This window comes from Sus scrofa, chromosome 13 (assembly GCF_000003025.6).
Source record: "Sus scrofa isolate TJ Tabasco breed Duroc chromosome 13, Sscrofa11.1, whole genome shotgun sequence".
Taxonomy (NCBI): domain Eukaryota; kingdom Metazoa; phylum Chordata; class Mammalia; order Artiodactyla; family Suidae; genus Sus; species Sus scrofa.
In genome coordinates this window covers 15,615,251-15,630,628 of record NC_010455.5, presented here as the reverse complement: position 1 = coordinate 15,630,628, position 15,378 = coordinate 15,615,251, and the positions used below count along the sequence as shown (strand labels likewise).

Genomic DNA, 15,378 nt, shown 5'->3' with positions numbered 1-15,378 from the left:
TCAATAGGCATGACCTAATCTGTTTATTTATGATTGCCCCAAGGCCATTCATTCATTCATCCACATTTTTATCATCCTGTAAATCTTTCTTTTTGTCACTTTTTTTTTTTTTATACCTTTTCTAGGGCCGCTCCTGCGGCATATGGAGGTTCCCAGGCTAGGGGTCGAATCGCAGCTGTAGCCGCTGGCCTACACCAGAGCCACAGCAACACCAGATCTGAGCCACATCTGTGACCTACACCACAGCTCACGGCAATGCCGGATCCTTAACCCCCTGAGCAAGGCCAGGGATCGAACCCACAACCTCATGGTTCCTAGTCGGGTTCATTAACCACTGTGCCACGACAGGAACTCCCAATTTTTGTTCTTTTCACAGCTGGTAGGACAATTCCTGCTTGAGAAAGATCTGCCTTTGGTCAGAAAATGTCTTGATAAGCTCAGTTGAGCTAGGTGAGATCTGTGGGGGTGGAATGAGTGGAGGCTGCTGCCAAAATTCTTGAAAAGATACTTGATTACTCTGAAGAGAGCCAGAGAGATGGTTCTTTGATGCCAGGGATATAGAAAGAAAGAAAGAGAAATTGTACAATCTAGGAAGATGGCAGAAGTCTGTACAACATTTGTTATCTCCTCTCTAGGTCATGAAATACTCAGTGAGCTTACTCAAGGTCAGAGAAACAGTATGATTAAACATCTTTAGAAAATTGTTGATGGGGCTGAGGTTCCCATTCCAGTTCATACGAGATAAAACAGAACCTGGGCAAGCAGGAGCAGAGTTGAAGATGGAAGTTACTTGTAAGGGTGTAAAATCCTAGAAATCTGTTTAAAAAATAATCCAGAGTTAAGTCCTTAGGTCCTCTCAATGCTGGCACCTGGGCAATGATGAAGTCAAGTTTAGGTGGCTATCCACTGTGGAAGTCCACCCCCTCCCCTCCTCTCATTCCCAGGAATTGACCACATTCTGTCTGGAGTTTCCATTGTAGCATGTATGCATCTCTTTTCTATTATTTGTATTGGGTGCTGTTCTTTGCTTATATATGTATGTATATGTGTATATATATATACATACACACACACACGCACACACACACACATATATATATACATACACACACACACATTCTTTTTCTCACACTATCTTCCACCATATTCTAGCCCAAGAAATTGGATATTGTCTTCTCTCCTACCAGAATATGAATTCCTAGTGGTGGGATTTGTGTTTATTTATATCCGTATCCACTAGCTTGCAAAAAGTACAAGTACTTATTGAATAAATTAGATAAAACAATGCTTTGATATCCACCTTTCTCTTCATACTCATGGGTAAAGAGAAGATGGTGGTGGGTACAGCCACCTGTGAGGAGGGAAGATTCTGAAAGAAGAAAAACTGCAACTAATCCAGCACTTGCCTATTATGATGATCATAACAGCTTATGCACATGTCAAACAAAAATGGCAGGGGCTAATCACCTTTTAAAAGGCAGGCTTATTTTAATGAGAACAGAACAGAATTTACACAAAATATCTACGATTTATGTAGTTACAGTAGCACCTTTCATTGTACTAATCAATAGAAGCAGGATAAATATCTTAGAGCCCCAAATGGGGGAAAACTTTAATTTCTTTACTATCATCCCTTACATAGACCATGACTTTTCTACTTCCAAAAAGTTTTAAGTCCTCTTTATTTATTCAGTTTTTATTTAGTTTTTAATCAGTGGAATCTTGCTTTAAAAAAAAAATCCGCAGGAAAATATATTAGTCATCAGGTAGTGAGGAAAGTAGTAGGAGACATTTTGGGAAATATTTAAAGGATATACAAGAGCAGCAATCCTTCAGCAATATTGACACTGTTATCCTTAGTTCAAGGAATTAGGAGTTTTGGAGAGATTAGTTTTGTGCCTCTGACTTTCTACTTATCATATATAATTATGTATGCGGATTAATCCATTAGTTTACATGTGGGTGGGGGAGTATTCATAAGAAAGAACACAATAGGAAATATGAAAAAAATTTCAGGGCTTTGAGCTCTTCTGTGAATGAAGCTGGGTTTCTTTTGACTTGCTGTGCCCTGTTCCTGCCAACTCCAAGGCAAATCAATGGAGTCTGTTAATTCAGTAATTACCAAATGCATTAAACATGATTTTTTTCATTATTCTCATTTCGAAGTATTGCACTTTATTTTTTGAGTTTTAATATTCTTTACCCAGAGAGTCCATTGGGGGCTTTTGATTCCAAAATCTGATAGAGTTCATCTCTGGCAGAGTAAATGCAAATAAAATTCAACCCGACTTGGAAAGGACGATATGTTTGGCTTATGAGCAATGTATGGGGCAGACGGAAAGCCCCAGTGTATTATGCACAAAAGAATCTCATTACTTTCTATTGATGGATGGCATTTCTTTGCAAAACTGTTTTGCTCCTTAATAAAATGAGCAGAAGTACCTCAAATCCAAAATTTTAAAGTGGTAGAGAAAGAAACTTTAGAAGGAAACACAGCACAAGGATGGGAGATTTAAATATACCAAGACAGGGGAGGTGGGCAAAGCTGCATAAAAAATACAGACACTTGTTCATCTAGCACACATTGATCTAGTTGTCTGGTTTGGTTTGTTTGTTTGTTTGTTTGTTTGTTTTTGCCATTCCCACAGCACATGGAAGTTCCCAGGCCAGGGATCAAAGCCAAGCAGTGACAATGCTGGATCCTTCACCCCGAGGCCACCAGGAAACTCCACACATAGATCTAGTTTTAATCTGCAGCATGATTTTCATCTACAACACCCCACTCGCCCTGTCACTGAATAAAAGGCTTTAAAACTTACTGACTCCATAGACCCCACCCTATCTCCTATCAGTTGCATTTGCATGCATTAAAGATTTACAAGACATTTTGAGGACAGTGAGAGGGAAGAAAGCGTGAACAGGAGCTGGAGTGATGGCAAGTGGAGCAGGGTTAAAAGGACAAGTAGGGAAGTGTGGAGGAAACACAGACAGAGGGCGCCTACAAATGCAGGGGCACCAAAAGAAACAAGCTTGGCTATGATCCACACACAAAATCAGTTTCTTTGTTTGCTTAGCTTCCTTTGGTAGACAAACCATTACTAAATTAGAACTACTAATTCATTTGATTTGTGAAGCCCCACAATTTTTATTTTTTTACAGCTCTGTGCTTAAAGCAATACCAAACCCCAAAAGGATTAAATTATAATGTAGGATCTTAATCCAATGAGTTACTTTTAATCTTAATTATATTTGCCCAACAGTAATTCCAAGAATTAGAACAGTGCTTTTACAATATCCTGCTTAATAAGGGGTTTGTTGAGATCATCTAGTCTGACCAAATTCTTCTCAGGACACACTATATTGATGAACAGCATACAATCTGATGCTACTCTTCATATGTATCAGGTTCCTGACACAGAGTTAGTTTCTGGTCTTTAAACCTAGGTTTCCTCATCTATAAAATGCTGATAACAACAGCCTCTATCTCACAGGTGATTAATAGAATTCAATGAAGTAATGTTCAAAGAGTTGTGTTCACTGCCAACCATAATGAGCACTCAATTAATGTTAGCTGTTACTCCCTACTATTATCAAGGTTCATCTCGGACCCAGGGTGAGCAAGGAGAAAAATGTTCCCTTTCGGAAATATACAGTATAAGAATGAGAAGATGGGTTCAAATGCCAGACCTCAGAAGACAGAATTGTTCCCACAAACAAAACAAAACACTGTAAACTAACACTTACTTAATTTCTTTGCCCCAAATCCTGGGTCCCCTAAGGTAAGCGCCTTAAGCATTTTGTTTCTTTGTATCTATCACATTAGAGAAGATAACACTGGGTACTTCATGGTACTGTTTTGATAATTATAAAGTAATGACCTTAAATGGGTTAGAAAAATACCGAGTATTTATGCCAGACTAAATGATATTGACCTAGAAACATATTTAGCAATTATGAATAGCTTAGATAAAATAATTATTTAAATCTTCTTCACCATACTGCTAAAGATTTTCAGTTTACGGTCTACTTATTTTGATTCATTTTATTATCTCTATATAAACATGGTAAACAGATAAAGTGATGTGTTTTTGAACCTTACACTGACACTAACAAAATATGTGAAATAAACAGTACAATAGATGCCAAGCACCTGTTTTAATATAACAGGTTTTCATGTGATTTGTTTTCATAAAATCATCTGGCTTTCTTTAGCTCTGTGGGAATGGTTCTTATCATGAGAACATAAATTCTAATGTGTACAAACAAGAGGTACTACTATTGTGCATTGCTTTTTGAAATACGGACAAACAAAAAAGTTTTAAAGGCATACCCCTTGCTTTCGTTAAGTGTGGTTTTTAGGAAAAGCAAACACCTACTCTCTAACCATCAAAGAAAGAGAACTCCAGGGGAACCAAAAGGAAATCCATTTTTCAGTCTCAAACAAGGGAGAAACCATCTGTGCTAAATCATAAAACCCAAATGCACTGAGAGTTTATATCAATATACACATGGGAAGGAGGTTATTTACTCTGTGGAGGAAAAAAAAATCCTCTTTATATTTAATCATGTGAATTTCATGGGCAAGTAGACTCCCAGACCATTTTTATGCTTAAAGAAAATACTTAAAATTTGCATCGCAAAGAAATATACTCAATCCACTGTCAATTAAACTTTTCAAATAAAGGCAAGTTCAGGAACTTCCTTATCTCTATCTGAAAATGTTCAGAATTTAAATTCTGGAAGGGAGTATTAGAAAATGAGTTATTTATTCACATCTCTACATGTTAATTTTTTCTCTCTAACAATCTCTCAGAGTACTCTTTTTACACATTGACTGAATCTGCATGTGAATTTCAAAGGTCTAGCACCAGATTAGCTAAGGAAAATACTAAAATACTTAAGTAAGAAGGTATTCTGAGGGTGTAATTGTTGCTTTTTTAAAAATCAGGTTACTAATATAATGTATTTATTATACTATAAATAAATTGGGAGGCCTGAGCAATACTCAAGTAATAAAACATTCTATATTTGGGTTCAGAATGAGGCTGGTCTTGAACCCACCCAAAGGAATATATGCCTGGAAATGATAAAGGACCTTCATTATTACTCTGCCTCATAGCAGGAGGTCCAAGGACAGCTTCCTGACAAAGTCGCAAATTTGATCTCTGTGAAATACTAAACTTGGTATAGAAAAAGAAAATAAGAGGAGACTTTTTGAAAAGCAATTACAATAGAATTCAAAATAATTTGCTATAACTTGAAGAAGAACTTAAATTCGTTTTCACATTTACAGATTTTTTTTTAGGAGTTCCCGTCATGGCGCAGTGGTTAACGAATCCGACTAGGAACCATGAGGTTGCGGGTTCAGTCCCTGCCCTTGCTCAGTGGGTTAACGATCCGATCCGGCGGCTCGGATCCCGCGTTGCTGTGGCTCTGGCGTAGGCTGGTGGCTACAGCTCCGATTCAACCCCTAGCCTGGGAACCTCCATATGCCGCGGGAGCGGCCCAAAGAAATAGCAAAAAGACCAAAAAAAAAAAAAAAAAAAAAAAAATTTCATTGAAGTACAGTTGATTTACAATGTTGTTTTAATTTCCATTGTACAGCAAAGTGACTGACTCAGAAATATATATATATATATTCTTTCATATTCTTTTCCATTATGGTTTATCACAGGATACCGAATATAGTTCCCTGTGCTATACAGTAGGACCTGTTGTTTATTCATCCTAAATATAACAGTTTACTTCTACTAATCCCAAACTCCCAATCCACTCCTCCTCCCCCAGGATTTTTACAGTCAATATTTTAATCTATAATATTAGCTTAAATAGGAGTTTTGTTGCCTTGTGAGGGCAAAAAATGGGTCTCTAACTTGAAAAGATTAGGAGTTTAACTGGAAGGGAGCACTTCTTAGAACTGAAACACTTTTCTAAATAATTCAATAGCAGAATTTCCCTCAGAGTTACACCCAGCAATAGGAATAGTTTGTCTTGCATTAAAAAATAGGTTATGAGAAAAATGGGAAGAGAGAGGCACAAAAGAAAATTATAAATTTTGTAGTTTTTAATTGAACACGGGCCAAATGTATTTTAAGAATTCTAATGGGCTGTGCCATAAGAATCTGCATAAATGAATTCCACACCCGTGGTCTACACTGCATTCATCAAAATCTGTTACAAACTGAGATAAGACTATAAAATATATTCATTCTTTGCATTTAAAACTCCACTTCATCTGAATAACTTTATATTTCTCTACTAGTCTTTATGAATACTTTAATATTCATTTCCATTGTATAAATGAAAAAGCCAGCTTGTTATTTGGTGATATGCAAGATTCATAAAGTTTCATTTCTGAAGTAACATCACATCTAAACATCCTTTCCTCATGCACTGTTGACTCCAGTTGAATGTCTGGCATTCTCTCTCATCTTGCGTGTGATCTTCAGAGGCAAACTGTCTCTATCTACCTCGACAGTTGAAAAGTTACACAAACTATCCAGGGAACGTCACTGTTCACTTAAAGCTCAGGCAGCAGTTACATACTGAATACCTTCTGTGCTAGCTGCCAAGGCTACAGCACTCCATGAACCAGTTCAGTGGTTTCCTCCCTCCAAGAGCCTAGACTATTAATAGGGGTTGTGATGGACAACAGCCCTAAGGAGAGCATGTGAAATCTAATTTGTCCAGGGAAGTTTAAACTGTTTCCTCTTTGCAGTTCCAAAACCCCAAATCACTTTTATTGTCTACAGACATCACTCTAGTTGTCAAAAGGGCAAATCACTGAAGTTCAGGATTTTGTCTTTGATGATGTGAAGACCCATGAAATGATCCTCTGTTTTCAAGGTGCTTTTATTAAAAAAAAAAAAAAAAAAAAAAACAACCCATCTCTTCAACTTTTTATTTTAATATGGTTTTGGGTAACTTCACTCAGTTAATTTCTAAGGCTAAAAGGAAGTGACACACATACCTTTCTGTACACCTTTCTCATCCTGGGAACAATTCTTGTTGTAATAAATCTAGCTGTGATCTTCTAGCTTTCTCAATACAGCACTTTAAGCACTGCTGTTAACTGGCTAGTTGAAGAGATGAAACTGCTCCACCACGTCCTACAGAAGGGTAAGTTTCCTGAGAACAGAGCTGACATTTTCTCCACAGGGATCATCACATTGCATGGAGAAGACAGTCACGACACTGTAGAAATCCTAGGAGCATGGAACTTGGAAAAAGACATGAAAACTCCTCTACTCCAATGCTTTGATGTTATAGATTAAGCTGATCATTCAAGAGAATGATATGTTTAAAAAAAACAGGTTTTATCCATTCCTCTGTGGGACATTTAAGTTGCTTCGATGTTGATGTCTTGGCTATTGATAAATTGTGCTACGAAGAAATGTTGGGGTGTATGTGTCTTTTCAAATTATGGTTTTCTCTGGACAGATGCCCAGGAGTTGGATTGCTGGATCACATGGTGGTTCTATTTTTAGTTTTTTGAGGAACCTCCATACTGTTTTCCATAGTGATTGCACCAATTTACATTCCCAGCAACAGTATAAGAGGGTTCCCTTTTCTCCACACCCTCTCTAGCATTTATTGTTTATAGACTCTGGAATATTATTCAGCCACAAAAAAGAATGCAATAATGCCATTTTCAGCCATATAGATGGACCTAGAGATGATCATATTAAGGGAAGTTAGGCAGTGAAAGAGAAGCATCATGATATCACTCATATGTGGAATCTAAAAGAAAAGATACAAATGAACTTATTTGCAGAACAGAAACAGACTCAAAGACTCTAAAAAATTTATATTTACCAAAGGGGGCAGACTGGGGTGGGGGATGGGCTAGGGGTTTCAGATTGGCACATGCACACTTAAGTATATGGAATGACTGGCCAATGGGGACCTGCTGTATAGCACAGAGAACTCTGCCCAATATTCTGTGATAATTTATGTCAGAAAAGAATCTGAAAGAGAATGGGTGTGTGTGTATGTATAACTGAATCACTTTATTGTACAATAGAAATTAACATAACCTTGTAGTTCAACTATACTTCAATAAAACTTTAAAAATTGAAAAAAAAATAGGCTTTTGCCTTGCTGTTCTGTTTGTTTTGCATGACCTCCCCTCCACATGGTAACTCTTAACTTTCCAAGATTCCACAAAGTCACCTTTCTTTGGTATAGAAGCAAAGGCAGTAATTCAGACTTGGAGTTGGCATGGTACTTTCCACAGACTTGTTTGACCCTTGTGATACTAATAATCTGTGTGTCTCCTAGTCCCTTGAACTATGAATTCCTTAAGCGATTATATCTTATTCATGTCTGCACCCTAAGCATCTAGACCAATCTGTGGTACACAGCAGACCTCAGTAATTAGTAATTATTAGCCAAAAGAACTGATAAATGGATGAATGAATATATAAGCCATTTTCATTTGGAAATAACTTGTTTTAAAAGAGTAATATAAAAATTTTGTAATTCAAAATGCACCCTGCCCAAAAGTAGTGTATATAATATTATGCATTAGTATACTATATAACCACATCCTTTAGCAGTGTTTTGATGTAGAAGAGGATGTAGTCAGAAAAAACTTTCTGTAGTGATACCTCTATTGAGTTTAAAAATTAAGGGGATCTTAAATAACTCCCTTTGTCCCCAGAGGAGAAACATCATTTGATTCAAAGAGTCTTCAAGTTTATTGAATCCAAGGAAATAATAAGAATAAATAGCCTGGAAGAAGGGAACAGTACCCACAGGAGCAGGAAGAATGGAAAGCCGGGACAGTGTTGGAGGAGGGAAGATGAGAATTACTGAATGATGCAGGGATGCTTAAATGAATGGTTGCATCTATGGTTCCACCTACACTTAAAGCCACTTTCTTGATGCTAGAAGTATTACAGGGAAAGTTTTGATTGTAGCAAGAGGAGAGAGAGCTTAGAAGTTAAGATAGTGTGGGCATGATGGAGAGCTCAGAATACACAGGGGTTTTTACAAAAAGAATGAGAGAAACTTAATTGTGAGGATTCTAGATTGAATCAGAAGAATTTGATTTAAAAGATGCTAACATTTGCCCATTCATAAAGCATTGAATATTTACTAAATGCTTTCACCTATGTTATCAGATTCTAACCAAGTCAAAATTTATAAATGTTCTTCCCAGAGTAAGGAAACAAGTAAATGGCAGTCTAGACACAAACATTGGTCTTCTGACACTATATTCTCTGTACCTGGTACAGTGTTAAGTTTATAAGAGGTAATAGGAAAGTCAGATGGTAAAGAAGAACTAGCAGTATTTCAATAGACATTACCTGGTCTAAATTCCCTGAGTTTTCTTCTAAAAAATATCACTCAGGTCTTTCTTTCAGCCATAGGGTGTGTTTACATCTGCTTAAGCTTCCCTGAAAACAATTAAAGAATTCTCCCGATCCTTAAAAGAAAAAAGTAAATCATTCTTTTTTAAAACCTCTTTTAAATTGTTTTTGCATTAGGAGGACAAGGAAGAAAAATAAGGAGTCTTTGAGCCTGAGGTGCACATATCAGATGACAATTTCAAAGTTCTACCAACTCACTTTCCCACATGGAAAGTTCCCACACAGAGCAGTGCCCTGCAGGCCCCCGTTCTTGGTCATCTTCCATCATTTATGGAAGAGCAATCAGTGGCCAATTCCTCCATATACATGTCTCATGTTGAATTACTTTGGTTTCCCAGGATTCAAGAGTGAGCTTATATCTGGTCTCCTGAGACATACAAAAGATGCCACAAGCGTAAAATAAGATGAAAGGAACTGGAAGGCATTGAAAGAAAAATTGAATGACAGGGTTAGAACAGGATTCCATGCTATTTGTCATCCTTAATTGGTTGACAATTTCCAGCAGTCTAGGTTTTAAGAGAAACACAGACTCACAGCGATTTAACAGATTAATTTAGGTTTCAGAACAAATAGCTAAACCTAAGGAAAGTTAGATACCAAGAAAATAGAATGAAAGTAGGCACACTTGGAACAAATATATACTCTAAAAATAGCAGACTAGATGGCGGTAAAAAAAAATAAATAAAGTAAAATAAAAATCATGGTGCGTTGGATAATCCTGTGAGCTAAATTTGGAATAAGGTTGCCATACAATTTAAGAGACAAGAGTATTTGTGTATTTGTGAGCAATATTTCTGTACAAGATAATCTGTGTTAAGTTCCGCAAGTTCTCTTATATCACAAAAATGTCATTATCAACAATGATTAAACACAACTAATATTCTTAATGTAAGAGTGAAGCATTTATTATGGAAAATTTAAGTTAAAAAATAGCAGAAACATCTCTGTTAAATATGCATTGGCTTGGGAAACATCCCGGTGGTTTCAAGTTGTCTGAAATTTTAAGATGGCAGAGCACTTTCTATAGCATTCTTTTAAGCATGAACTAGAAAAAAGTTCTCCATGTTGACTAAGAACTCATTTGAAAGCATGGTTACAATGTGGCTAGAAGTGTGGTTTTAGAGTCAGACTCTGCTATGCATCTGAATCTTCAATGGCTGTGGGACACTGCAGAAGTTATCTGAACTCGATGAGACCCTATTTCTTCATTTCTTTTGGGGGGAAACAATAAAATCCATGTTCCAGATTTGCTAAAGAGACTAATTGAGACTAATGCATCTGGGATGCATAGCAAAGACCCCTGCACACAGAATCAGGAATGACCTCTAGGCCCTGCACAAGGTGGCCCCCTGTCTGCTGCCTCCCCTCTCCCCATTGATCCCATCCTCAATCTCAGTCCATAAGCTTCAGCCAGATCCCTTTTCTTTCTGAGCTTCAAATGCATGAGTCCTGTTCTGACTCTGGCCCTTTGCTTTCTCTCTGGACAGCTTTTCCAGAGATGTTTGCAAAATTGACTCTTTGCAAATTTTATCTCAGGAGAAATTCTTGCTCTCATCATGCTCCTTAGAAGAGCTCCCTTCCCTTTGCTGTTGGTCCTGAACCCTATTTGCCCGTTTTCTCCATGGCACTCAACACTATCTGAAATTCTTTCTTTGTCCATGTACATGTCTTTGTCTGCCAGGTTGAACTAGAATGAATGTTCCAGACAAGCGGGGACCTCCTCTGTCTTGTTGGATGTTGGAGCACTTTTGGCAGAGACTGGCTTGGTGCTCAATAACCTATTTTTCTCTTTTCCAAGAAATCTGGCCCCATTTCCCAGCTTTCCTCATAACCAGCCTGACCACATGGCTTAGTTCCAGCAAAGGGAATGTGGTGGCCATGATCTGTGCCCCTTTGAGGCTAGATGCACAAAGATCTCCCAACCGGCAATTCTCCATCCTCTCCTTTGTAAGCTGGATGCAGAGGATCCTTGAGATGATGCCAAGGCTTTGGGGACTGCAAAGCTGGGAGGCTTGGGAAACCAGCACCCTAGTCACTGTGCCGAAAACCTTCACCCCAATAAAAAATAAATGCCTCTCTTGTTTAACTTCTGAAATGTAGGGGTTTTGTACAATGAACAGCCAGATGAAAACCTGAACAAATACACTACAGAAGCCAGAAAAATTCCCTGCATAGTAGGTAACATGGGCTGTATATGCTCCCTCCTAAATTCGTATGTTGAATCCATAGCACCTCAATGGGATGGTATTTGGAGATGAGGATTTACAAGAGTAATCTGGTAACTAGGTCATGAGGGTAGTGCCCTCATGATGGGATTGATACCCTTAGAAGAAGAGAAACAGATCTCCTCCCTACATGCCCCCCCCCAATACCGCCTGTCTTTCTCAGCAGGCACTAAGCTGAAAAGGCCATGTGAGCACACCGGAGAAGCTGACCGTCTGCAAGCCAGGAGCTCTCACAAGAATCCAACCACACTGGCTTCCTGATCGCAGACTTCCAGCCTCTTGAGCCGTGAGAAATAAATATCTCTTGTCCAAACCACACAGTCTATGGTACTTATTGGCCTGAGCCGACAAGACAGTAGGCACACAATAAATATATTACAAGTACTGGTTAAACAAGCAAAATAATTAAATTAGTAGCATGATGTGCCATACCATATGAGGCCCTTGTACCTAACCATCTTGTCTCAAAATGGGTTGAAGGAGAAAGCACTCTGCTGTAAGACGTTCCATTCAGATGATGCTTGAAGCTCTCTGAGGTGCACGCAGTGTTAGAGGCTGAGGAAATGACACCTTCCGGGCTTAGAGGGTTAGCGGATATTAACATAAAAAAGAAACTAAAAGAAATTTTGGTGTGCAGTGTTGCTCATCCTCTGCACGGACATTTCCTGTTTGGTGTCATAAAGGGACTACAAAGGCCCCATAAAAACCTAAATGAATTGTGCTGTAAATGTTAACTGCCCTGACAACAGTGCACAAAGCTGCTCCAGTACATCTCTGCTGAGAGCACAGCAACGCCAGCGTCAGGGCCAAGTGCAGACCTTAAACATGGCCCCCACCCACAACTGAGGCTACATACTCCATCAGGTTGCCAGTAGAGACATTTGTCAAATCAAGTTCTGTTTGCTTCAATGATACAGACTTCCCTATCCTGAAGAGACTACTTCACAAAATACCCCTGTGCATCTTAATTATTAAATCCCAAAGGGACAATGATTAACTTTCAATATATTATCTTCCAAAATGAGCCAGAGGTCAGAATGTAGGACCACATGAAGCTTGTCACCCTTAGGCCTTGATGGCAAATCCATTTTGGGAAATTTAAGATAGTCATCATCTCAATTTGAAAAGAATGGATATATTGGAGTTCCCTGGTGGCTTAGCAAGGTAAAGGATCTGGTGTTGTCACTGCTGTGGCTCAGGTTACTGCTGTTGCATGGGTTCCATCCCTGGCCCGGGAACTTCTGAATGCCTTGGTGTGGCCAAATAAATAAATACATAAAAGCAATGGCTATAGGTATAACTAATTCACTTTGCTGTACACCTGAAACTAACATGACATTATACGTCAACCCTACTCCAATAATTTTTTTATTTTATTTATTTATTTATTTATTTTTTGTCTTTTGTTGTTGCTATTTCTTGGGCCGCTCCCGCAGCATATGGAGGTTCCCAGGCTAGGGGTCCAATCGGAGCTGTAGCCCCTGGCCTACGCCAGAGCCACAGCAACGCGGCATCCGAGCCGCATCTGCAACCTACACCACAGCTCACGGCAACGCCGGATTGTTAACCCACTGAGCAAGGGCAGGGACCGAACCCGCAACCTCATGGTTCCTAGTCGGATTCGTTAACCACTGCGCCACGACGGGAACTCCCAATAATTTTTTTAAAAAGAAGCAAAAGGTATGAACTTCAGATCTTTACAATAACCTGTGTAAACTATCAATCAAGGAGAAAAATCACATATTAAAAAAAAATGTTTTACCTGCATGGTTTGGGGTAGATGTGTTCTTATGTACCATTTCTATGTTTCATTCTTTTCTGCAGATGCCTTTCAGAACTTTTACTGCTTGTGGTGCCATTGAGAACTACAAGAATTCGAGCCATGGCTGCCCCTGGAGTGCTTGGCCAGACTGAGGACCGGCATCCAGGCCACTCAGAATTGGTGACTTGGCTCTGTGGTCCCTGCACAGAATGGCTGCCAAATATCTTGGCATGTGAAACTCCTCAGATGTGATCATTAAGCTTTAGAGTGATAATCCTCTTTTATGTGCCACTGCAGAATTGGAAAAAGGCAGGCACTGAGGTTTTAATTTTTAAGAAATATTTACAAATATGAGAAAGTATAAACCATGTACGCAAATACCTGTGTCTGCACCACCCAGCTTCAGAAACGGAATGTTCCCAGGAGAGTTGAGGTACCCATGTACCTTCTCAATGTTCCCTCTTATTTTGAATTTTGTCATTTTTCTTGGTCTTATTTATGCTTTTATACCATTCTGTCATTAACATTTTAAAAATATTTTCACTAAAAGCTTGTACTATGGAATGAAGATTCGAATCCTGAATATAGAATACCTATTGAAAAAATTTTGCAGCTATAAATTAATAAATATTTTGTTGTGTTTTGTTTCATTTATATCTGCTGATTTAAAGATAGCATGCAAAGGATCAGACAAGATAACACTGTTGAAAGAGTTTTGAAGATCTCTTCTTCCTTGAAAACACCAAAACTAAAATATTTCAGGCAACAAACTTAGACAAATCCATTAGTTTTTAGCATGGTGAGGTCTGTGATTTTTTACGTTAGGTACAAGAATACTACTTTGCAGGAGATGTAATGCTATTGCTTTTCTGATGAAAATACAAGGTAGAAAAATGGCAAATAATATCTCTTTAGTTACACTGCTTGACATTATCATTCTAATTTTATTTAGGAAAGGAGCTAAAATCCTTAAAAAAATTATAAATGGTTGATAAACCCTTGAAAGGGTGGTTGGCCTCTCCAGTGATAAAAGGAATACAAAACAACAAACAAAAAACACAATTGCATACCATTTTCGCCCAGATTAACAAAGTCTAATCAGCAGGTATACCCAATATTGGCTAGAGGGTGGTAAAACATACCTCTTTCAAATTTGGTGAGAAGGCAGCTACTATAGAAATTTTAAATGAAAATGCCATTAGTTATAGCAATTGCATTTCTCTGAAGCAGCTCTAAGGAAACAATCTGACAAATATATAGGGATATATACACACAGGCTCATATGTACACTTTGCATGTGAGTGAACACACACACACATATTTCCTCTATCATGAGCATAAGGAACAACGGGCACCTTAAATGGCCACCAGATAGGGAAGATTTAGATACTTCAAATAAAACCAAATTACCATATTTTATGCAACAATTAAAAGGAAGGTAGATTCACTAATGAACCTATCTACAGAACAGAAGCAGACTCACAGACATAGAGAGCAGACTTGTGGTTGCCAAGGGGGAGGAGGAGGAAGTGGGATGGACTGCAAGTTTGGGGTTAGTGGATGCAAACTATTACATTTAGCATGGATAAGGATAAGTAATGAGGTCCTACTGCATAGCACAGGGACTGATTCCGATCACTTGCGATAGAACATGATGGAAGATAATATGAGAAAAAGAATGTGTGTGTGTGTATATATGACTGGGTCAATTGCTGAACAGCAGAAATTGACAGACCATGTAAATAAACTATAATAAAAGAAAAGGATGTTCATGATACACTAGTAAGTGAAGGAAGGTAGGTACAGAATAGTAAGCGTTAACAAGCTTCCATCTCTGTTAAGTTCTATATTGACCATGAGAGAATTCCTGCAGGGATGACATTGCATTTGTTTCAAAGAAATTCCTTTATGGGCTTGTCTGGGATGGAATCTGAGGTCTCAAGTGGACCTGAGTCAATGTGGCATTGTTCTTCCCCAGAGAACTTCTTGGTGGGCCCCATAGATCATGCAGAGAAAG

General features: G+C 38.3%; 1 protein-coding gene and 1 long non-coding RNA gene across 5 annotated transcripts in view; one reads left to right on the top strand and one right to left on the bottom strand.

Moving 5' to 3' along the window:
* LOC106507985 overlaps positions 1 to 14,804 on the top strand; it is a 95,791-nt gene extending 80,987 nt beyond the window's left edge. Inside the window, exons 3-4 of one of the 2 annotated variants that reach the window (XR_001304442.2) lie at positions 11,763 to 11,885; positions 13,424 to 14,804. This is a non-coding gene — a long non-coding RNA (uncharacterized LOC106507985). Of the gene's footprint in view, positions 1 to 11,762; positions 11,927 to 13,423 lie in introns of both variants that reach the window. The other variant, XR_002337780.1, reaches the window with a different exon arrangement.
* RBMS3 (RNA binding motif single stranded interacting protein 3) overlaps positions 1 to 15,378 on the bottom strand; it is a 1,489,550-nt gene that overhangs the window by 827,842 nt on the left and 646,330 nt on the right. The window lies entirely within an intron of this gene.